This window comes from Phytophthora infestans, genomic scaffold (genome assembly GCF_000142945.1).
Source record: "Phytophthora infestans T30-4 supercont1.1 genomic scaffold, whole genome shotgun sequence".
In the NCBI taxonomy this organism is placed as follows: domain Eukaryota; phylum Oomycota; class Peronosporomycetes; order Peronosporales; family Peronosporaceae; genus Phytophthora; species Phytophthora infestans.
The window spans coordinates 2806226-2814875 of NW_003303758.1; positions in this window are offsets into that span (position 1 = coordinate 2806226).

The following is an 8650-nucleotide window of genomic DNA, read 5'->3' on the forward strand; positions in this document are numbered from 1 at the left end:
TTTCGAGTGAAGCCAGAAGAAGACAGTAGCACGACGCAGATGACAACGCATGGATGGACGGCACCCATGAGAGGCGCGACGAAGTCGACGTGAACCTGGCGGTCAACTTGAGGGAGGTGAATCAGTTCTAAATACACCTGAAGTGCGCAAGTGCTCCGGTGAACTAGGAAGGGATTAGCTGCGAAGTGCGCGAGCATCTAGTGGTCGAGCGGCTCCGCCGTGTTGGCAACGTACGCGAATAAAGAGATTGAAGCCGAGTGTATTGCTTATTGTGTGTGTACTGAGCTAGTGGACGCGTCGGGTGTGAAGAAGCGGGTATCTGAAGTCCCGTGAGGTCACACACTCGCGGTATCGGCAGCCCGCTCGTGGTAGCTGCAGCGGCCACGGCCAAGAGCACAGGTCCCTGAGAACCGATCACACGCTCGCGGTATCTGCAGCCCGCTCGTGATTGACTGTAGTGCTGCGGAAAGAGCACATGCCTAGGAGATCCTGACGCCCTCGCCTCTATTCGGTCGGCAAGATTTATCTCTAAATCTGTGCATATTTCGTGTCGTGTATATTTAGGGCTGTAGGGGTTTGTGTGATTGCAGAGCGGAGTAGTGGTCGCTAAAGTATACACTGGTGGTCATACGGAGGAGTGAGTTGCTCGAGAAGACAACGGCAAAGAGCGACAGGAGATAAAAAGAACGCTTACTTGGTGGACATCCAGGGGCCTTCTAACACGGTTGGCTCCCGAGAACATCGAGACCTTGGCCCAGAGGCACGCACCTTGCTGGGAGCGGCGAGTGAGGGGAAATCGATCCACGGAAGGCTACGGAGGGATCTACGGAAGGCTTCGGTGGGATCCACGGATTAAACTACGGAATTAGAGGCAACGGAGTTGAAGAGAGAAAGAGTGAGTGAGTACAGACTCCTAAACGGAAAACAAGAGGTAGATAAGAAAAACAGAGGGATTGAGCAATGGTGAGCACGAGATCATCACCGAGAAACAGTATTTCTATGGTAGGGATGCCTACGAGAAGACAAGCGATCACGCCAAAGCGTGCTAGACGTCCGAGAACCCGTATTCAACTAGCGGATGATGATGACGGCGTCAACGAGAATGACGAGATTGCAGTGAGCAGCGGAGTTGTAGTAGCGGCTATGCGACCAGCCCTGAGAGACCCTGCTGATGACAGCGATAGTGACAACCAAGCCTAAGACGGTAACCGAGCGGGAAGAAATGCTGAAGGAAGAGCGCAGGCTTATTTACGCGCAGGAGGCAATCAACCAGACGGCGGTGCTCCACCACCCCCAGCTAGAGCAGCGGCACCAGCAGCCCCTAACCAACAGGGTGATGACTTGGAGACGATGAACTGGTGGGATCAACTGACAGCCCCACATCAGAGAGCGATGATGAAGCGGTTCTTGATACAACTACCACTTGCAGCGCCTGCACAGCTGGTCATAGTCCAAGCACCTGCGACCCCCGCACCCCGAGCGAGGATGAAGACGCTGAACTTGACAGACTTTCATGAGAAGCCTAGTGAATCAAGTGAGGCGTGGCTAGCGAAGATTCCGCAAGAAGCTGAGCGGCAGGCATGACAGATACCTGGACGGCAGATGAATTGTACCTGGGTGTCAGTGCACATCTGCAAGGGGAGGCAGGAGACTGGCTGACGATGCTGACGGCAACTATGAGAGAGGAGGACAAAACGCTCGGCTACTTGGTTAAGAAGCTCCTCAAGAAGTACGGCAGCCGGGATAACTTGCTCAAGACACAGCATAAACTGGCCGCGAGAGTGCAGCAGCCAGGGGAACGACTTGGTGCTTTCGCCGGTCGACTGGGACAGATCGGCTTCGGCAAGAGAGCTCCTGAGGAGTCATACGTGGAGGCGTTCATGAACGGCATCAACATCGAGATGGTGGGAATGCAGATACGAGGACACCATCCTCGGACGTTGGACGACGCTGTGCAGCTGGCAGAAGATGCGAGCGGAGTTTAAGGCGAAGGAGTGAAAGTGACTGACTGGCGAGTGGCTCAAAAGCGGTACCGTGACGACAAAACAACAGCAAGCAGCGCGGATGGGGCTCCGACAGCCAAACAAAAGGCTTCAGCTACGGCGGTGATAGACCAGAGTGACTGGGCGAAACTGGGCCTGGGAGGACTGGCAGCGAGCGAAGAACAGCCCATGTTCGAAGCTGAAGGTGGCGCCATTAATCGATGGGAGAAGTCGACAGAAAGAGACACGCTGTCTATCGCAGCTCTGCAAGCACTGATATTGACAGCCCGCAGTGGCCCTGATGAAAACAAAGACGGCAGCAATGAAGCCGAAGGCACGAGTTTTCGAGATAAAAGCCGAATCACGCGAGGCCACTGCAGAAGATGATCACCAGCGCCATTCGAAACGGCAGGCAAACCCAAACTGGCAGGAACGGGACGGACGCGAAGATACTCGGGGAAGTGGGCATTATGGGCCGATGGACACGCCAGAGATCCAACAGCGAAAAGCGAACACGAGATGTGGTTACTGTGGCAACCTTGGACAGTGGTGGCAAAAGTGCAGAGCACGGCTGAAGGACTTGAACGGTCAACAACCAGCGCAGCAGCAACTGCAGCCCGCGCAAGCGACGGCTAGCAGTAGCGAGAGAAGAGGAGCATCTGCAGCCACGACACCAGCAGATCCAGCAGCGACGTCAGCAGTAGCTCCGGAAAATGGTCAGCGACAGTAGAGATGGGGATTCTGCTGCTCGTGACTAAAGGACACCCCGACGCTGAACAAGAAGAAATGAGAAGCGGCCGTACACGAACCAAGAGGAGGAACACCAAGCGCAAGCGACGGTGGACGGAGCGCCAAGACGACGGCTTCGGGATAGTCGGTTCAGCCCAGAAGAAGAGCGGAAGCCCTGAAGGCCTGACTGTGACAGGGTGTTGTACCTTGGGTAGTTCAGTTCAGGGGACGAGTGAGGCGGTTGGCGCGAGTAGACTAATGATCAGATGGAAATTGACCGGCCGGAGAGAACGGAAGAGGCGGACACAGCTGAGAAGGAAGAAGAGACCCCAGCGGTAACAAGTGAGTCAGCAGCTAGTGTTGAAGCGGCGGAAGAGGCAGACAAACCAGTAGATGCAGTGACTGCGGGTCCACGAGAGCAGGTGACGGCAGGTCCAGCGGTTGTTGAACGCCAGATGGTGCCGAAAAATGTTGGACGGACAGCGTCGGCCAGACGAAGGAAGAGACGAGCTGAGCATGAAGTTGCGGCAGACACAGGCATTCTGGTCGTGGAGCTAGCCCTGAGGCGTGAAGCGCGTGCGAAAGTGCTAAGAACGCGGGTTTGACAGCTGATTGAAGCGCTACGGATACCCGTTGGCCTAGAGCAGCCGAAACGACATCGACGAGAAGCGCAGATCGCTGCTGAGGCAGTAAACCGGGTGGAAGCAGCCAAGAAGAAGCAGTCCGGTAAGAATGCGTTCGTGGACAAGGACACATCGGATGGCAAGACAGATGGAGATGCCCCACTGAACGATATTGGCAATTTCTCGACGAGTGAATGGCTGAAGGAAGTGCGAGGTTCGGGGAAGAGGCACCTGAGGAGCTGATTGAACAAGGGTCATTAGCGGAGATGCGAGCTGCCCGACGAGAGGCAGTGAGGAAAGCCAAGCGTTTCCGGTTCGCGAGCCGGCTTATACGGCTTCAACAGCGGAAAGATTTACTATCGGAAGGAGCCGAGCCAGTGAAGAAGAACCCGGTAGTGCGGAAGAAGCCATGGCGTACGTACGAGTACAAGCAACATGGATGCTACGGTGATGTGGAACTAAGAGATGACAGCAGCGGCAAACCAGTGAGAGTCGCCCCATTACAAGCAGTTAGATGTGATGGATTGAACGGTTTACCTACGACATTGCTGGCCTTGACACGGAAACACACACAAGAGGTTCGGCGGGATAGCCGCGCCCAGTACAGTGTAGCTGGCGAAGAACTGAAGAAGTATGGACGATGCATCACGCGGAACGCACCAGTAGACATCGTGGAAGGATTTGGCGGAGGAATCAGCCGAGTACTTGGAATTTGGCGATTTGTGGGCACTACACCGCTCCAGCAATGGATACAAGTCGACGCCCTTCTAGTGGAGGGACAGGGAGATAAACGCCTCGTCGGTAAAGATTGGATGGTGCAGCACCAGATCCAGATGGACTTCGGCAAGCGAGAGTTGAAATACATGATCAACACTGGAGGGAAGGTGATTTGGCCGTATACATGCCATGGATTTACGAGCTTGCAGCCTTAAAGGTGATGGTGCGTCTGGCTAAAACTCGGAAGGTAGCGAATAGCACCAGCAATGTGGCTCACATGCGAGTGGATGCGGAGGATGGCACGGAAGGGATCTTCATTCCGAAGCCGACCAATAGAATACATTTGTTGCTCGCTCCCACGGTTGACACTGTGAGGAATGGGATGGTATGAATCTCAGTGATGAATGTGGAAGGCCGGCGTGAGAAGCTGCCAGCGAGAGAAGCTCTGGACACATGGATACCCGTGACGGAAGACATGCGGCCATTAAAGCTGAACGGTAAATTAGAACGTGAGCGTGTAGCCAAGTTGGTGAAGACACTGCGGAAGGAAGATGCAAAGCCCCTTAAGGATGAAGACTAGCTGGACATCAGCGAGATGGAGCCGAAGGACAAGGACTTGATGATTGCTTTGTTGAAGCAGTACACGGAGATCGTGAAAAAGAAGCAGGGATGCCCATCATTGGCGACAATTGGAGTGGAGCCCCACATCAACACAGGGGATGCTGCTCCAATCATGATGCGGAGGCGCCGACATGCGGTGGCCGGGAGCAAGTTGATCGACAAGGTGGTGGATGAGATGCTGAAACAAGGTGTGATCGAGTATGGTGAAGGCGCCTCAAACACCAAGACAACTTTCTGCATAAAAAATCAAACGATCGCCTTCGACGTGTGATCCTTCACTGCCACTGCCACCGCATATCGAGTGGTGAATTCCACGGCCGCAATGACAATCGATTGCCTTCTGCTATTTCTGGCAACGGACCCGCTACGTCAATAGTCCAGCGATCTTCTAGTGCTTCGGTTCTCACCCTCCGTAATGGTGGTACCACAATTTTAGGTCTGGGGATTCCCAGTGGTGATTGTCAAGAAGAAGGATGGCAGCGTCAGGTTCTGCATCGACGACAGGGCCTTGAACGCAGTGATCATCAAGGACTTGTACCCACTACCGAGAGTAGACGAGACTTTGGAAGCCCTGCACGGAGCTCAGAGGTTCTCCAGCTTGGACTTACACGCAGGATATTGGCAATTGGGGGTAGCTGAGAAGGACAAACCGAAGACGACGTTTACAACCAGGAGGGGACTCTTCCAATTCACAAGGATGCCTTTTGGACTCTGTAACGCGCCCAGCACCTTCAAACGGCTGATGGACTGTGTACTACGAGGCCTCACGTGAATTTGCTGCTTGGTATACCTGGAAGATGTGATCATTTTCACCAGAGGCTCAGTAGCACAGTACGTAGTGAAATTGGCGGTGGTACTGATGAGATTGGCGGAAGCTGGGCTGATTTTGAAGGCGTCGAAGTGTTCATTCGCAGCGACACAGATAGGCATGACCTAACACCGAAGGGGATACAGCCTACTGTACGGCACATCAAAGCCATTGTGGACTTCCCTAAACCGACAGACGATACCCAAGTGAGGAGGCTCGTAGCCTTAGCGGGTTACTACCGACGATGTGTACCTGAATTTTCGGCACCAAGATGACGCCCCCGACCAGCTTATTCCGGAAGCAAGTCAACTGGAGATGGGGAGCCGAACAAGAGGAAGCATTCGCCTGGGCTCAGGCATGGCTGAGTCAAAAGCCAGTGCTTATATACCCTGACTATCGGGTTCCTTTCAAACTAACTACGGACGCCTCGAAGCCGGGGTTGGGAGCTGTGTTATCCCAGGACCAAGGGCACGGAGATCAGCCTGTAGCCTATGCATCTAAAGTGAACAATCCAATAGTGGCGAGCTATAGCATTTCGGAGCTTGAATGTCTGGAGGTGGTTTGGGCAGTGAGACTTTTCCGACCTCATCTATACGGAAGACATTTCACCAAAGTGACAGATCACGTAGGATTGAAGTGGTTAATGACGACCAAGGAGCCTGCTGGAAGATTACACAGATGGGCACTTACGTTGCAGGAATATGACTTTGATATTCAATATCGGCCGGGCCGCGAGAACCATGTAGCGGACGCGCTGTCTAGAGAACCTGTTGACCTGAGTGGCGGGGCTGATAACCATAGGAAGGATGCGGACGACCCCATGATCGGACGAGACGATGACGAGGAGAATAAAACCACGGAGTTGGCGGCAGGCATCGATGACGCTATTAGGCACCTCACACGAACAGGGGCAGAGCAGCGAGTAGAAGCAGCCGAGCTGGGAGCAGTCCAATTCACAGACGAAGACATCAAGCGAGAACAGGGCAACTCAATGATGGTGAATACCCTGAAGGAGAGAGGACTTACTGTGGACAGCGTGTGGTTGTCGACGACGATAGAATTGTACGGGTGGAACTGAAGTCTGAAGGCAGCCGGATCATCCTGCCAACGATTTAATGGGCGCTAGCGATTAAAGAGGCCCACGCCAGCATTTGGGCCGGTCATTTGAGAGAGCCACAGACGATGGAGAGATTGGGGCGGATGCACTGGTGGCCGCGGATGCGGGAAGCCGTCCAGAGCTGGATTTTTGCGTGTCAAGACTGCGGGTCGAACCCGGCTGACCAATGCGGGAGATCATGATGGACAGAGTTAGAGAATTTGGTAGCAAAATGACAGCAGAGCTGATGGAGCTAATGCAAACGAAGCAGTCTACACCTGTACCGTACCGACCGAATTTGTTTGGACTCGTTGAACGATTCCGCCGAACGTGGGAGGACATGATTAGCCTGTACGTGGAGCAACAGGATGGCTGGGACGATTTCTTGCCGAGTTCGCTGTACGCCTACGGCCCATGAGACACACAACGCACGGTTATCAACCAAATGAGCAGATGATGGGAAGGAAGCTACGTACCCCAGCAGAGCTGCTGCGCAGAAGCAGATTGGAGTTTCCCCATAGCACCTTGGACGACTATCACGAAGACCTGATGCAAGACCTGCAGAACGCGCGTAGCACTGGAGAAAGAACAAGCGAGACAAGCCATGTATTATAACCAACGAAGCGTACGAAGGGGAAGCAACTTCCGGGATGGACAACTTGTGTGGGTCTACCGCCCAGCGAAGGGCCCAGGGATCACCAAGTTTGGACACCGATGGCGAGAACCTGGCAAAAATTGTGGAAGCAGCTGGCTATGATAACTACCTGATGCAGATGCTGGTATCAGTACAGGGGTTAGTGATCCACTGCTCTTTCCTGTTGAGCTACTATTACCCGACTCACCTGATGAAGGAGATGGTCCAAGACATAGCACTAAGCCTGAGGGAAGAAGCTATTCGCAGCAGCCGATGTAGACTCAGATGTGGAAGGCAGCTCTGAGACGAGAATAAGACTGGGAGGCAGCTCTGCGACGAGAATAAGACAGGAAGAGACACAGACGGATAGAAGACGACCTACAGACGCGGACAGAACCCATTTGTAGACTTGCCAGTTGAAACCAGAGACCTGCACGGCGCAGAGCACAAGAGAGAGAGAGCGACGACGAACCAGAAGGTGTCGACGGGCAGCAAAAACCGGATGGCGAGCCAGAACACGCGACAGCAAAACGGCAGACGGCAGAAAGCAACCGGAGCACGACGGACGACGAGTGGAGCACGAAGAAGGAGCCGGCGATATCGCCAGCAGAACCCGTTCCAAGATTCGACGAGCTACCTACCGCGGAACGGAACGCGAAGACGCCGAAGGACGCGAGTGAGAAGTCTCCGGAAACGCTGGAACAGGCGAGACGAGAACAGTACATGTAGGATCGGAAGGTCAAAGCGGCACTAGCTATGGCAGAAAAGGTGAAGGCAGCAGCCAAACTGCGAGAGAACCGAGGAGCCAAGCGGTCAGTAGCGGACATGTACGACGACGAGAGCAGCACGAGCTCAAGGAACTTATACGAGAGCTCCGACGGATCGCTAACGAAGAAGACGAAGATCCGAGGGTCTATGTCGTTACCGGTAGAGGTCGTCGAGGAGTTGATAGTTTCGTATCTACACACTCACGTCTCGCCATAATTTACCTACCGACACCGTGGTGGAGCGTAAAAGGCGGAGGTACCGATGCCGTACAGGGCGTTACGTACTCGAATTCAAAGTGGAACGCCTGGGAAATCGACCTGACGAAGGAAGGCCAGAGCGATTGTGGATCAACTTTAAAGGATTTGAGCATCTGTACCGAGAAGGAAGACTTCGGAGTGAGCTGGATGACGATCAAAGAGGTCAGAGAGATTGTAACCCAGTAACACTCCGCGACAGTAAAATAACAGCGACAACTGATTAAGTGGAAAGACGGAGCACAACCTACGGTGCGAATCGAGGACGATTCGGATGGAAATGGGAAAGAGAGTAAGAGGATGAAAATCCTCTTGGAAGATTCGTGTTTTCAAGTGGATCAAGAGGACGTAAGGATTACATGAACAGCAACGAGAAGGAGAGGACGGCGGAGAGCGGATACAAGTTGAAGACTGACGG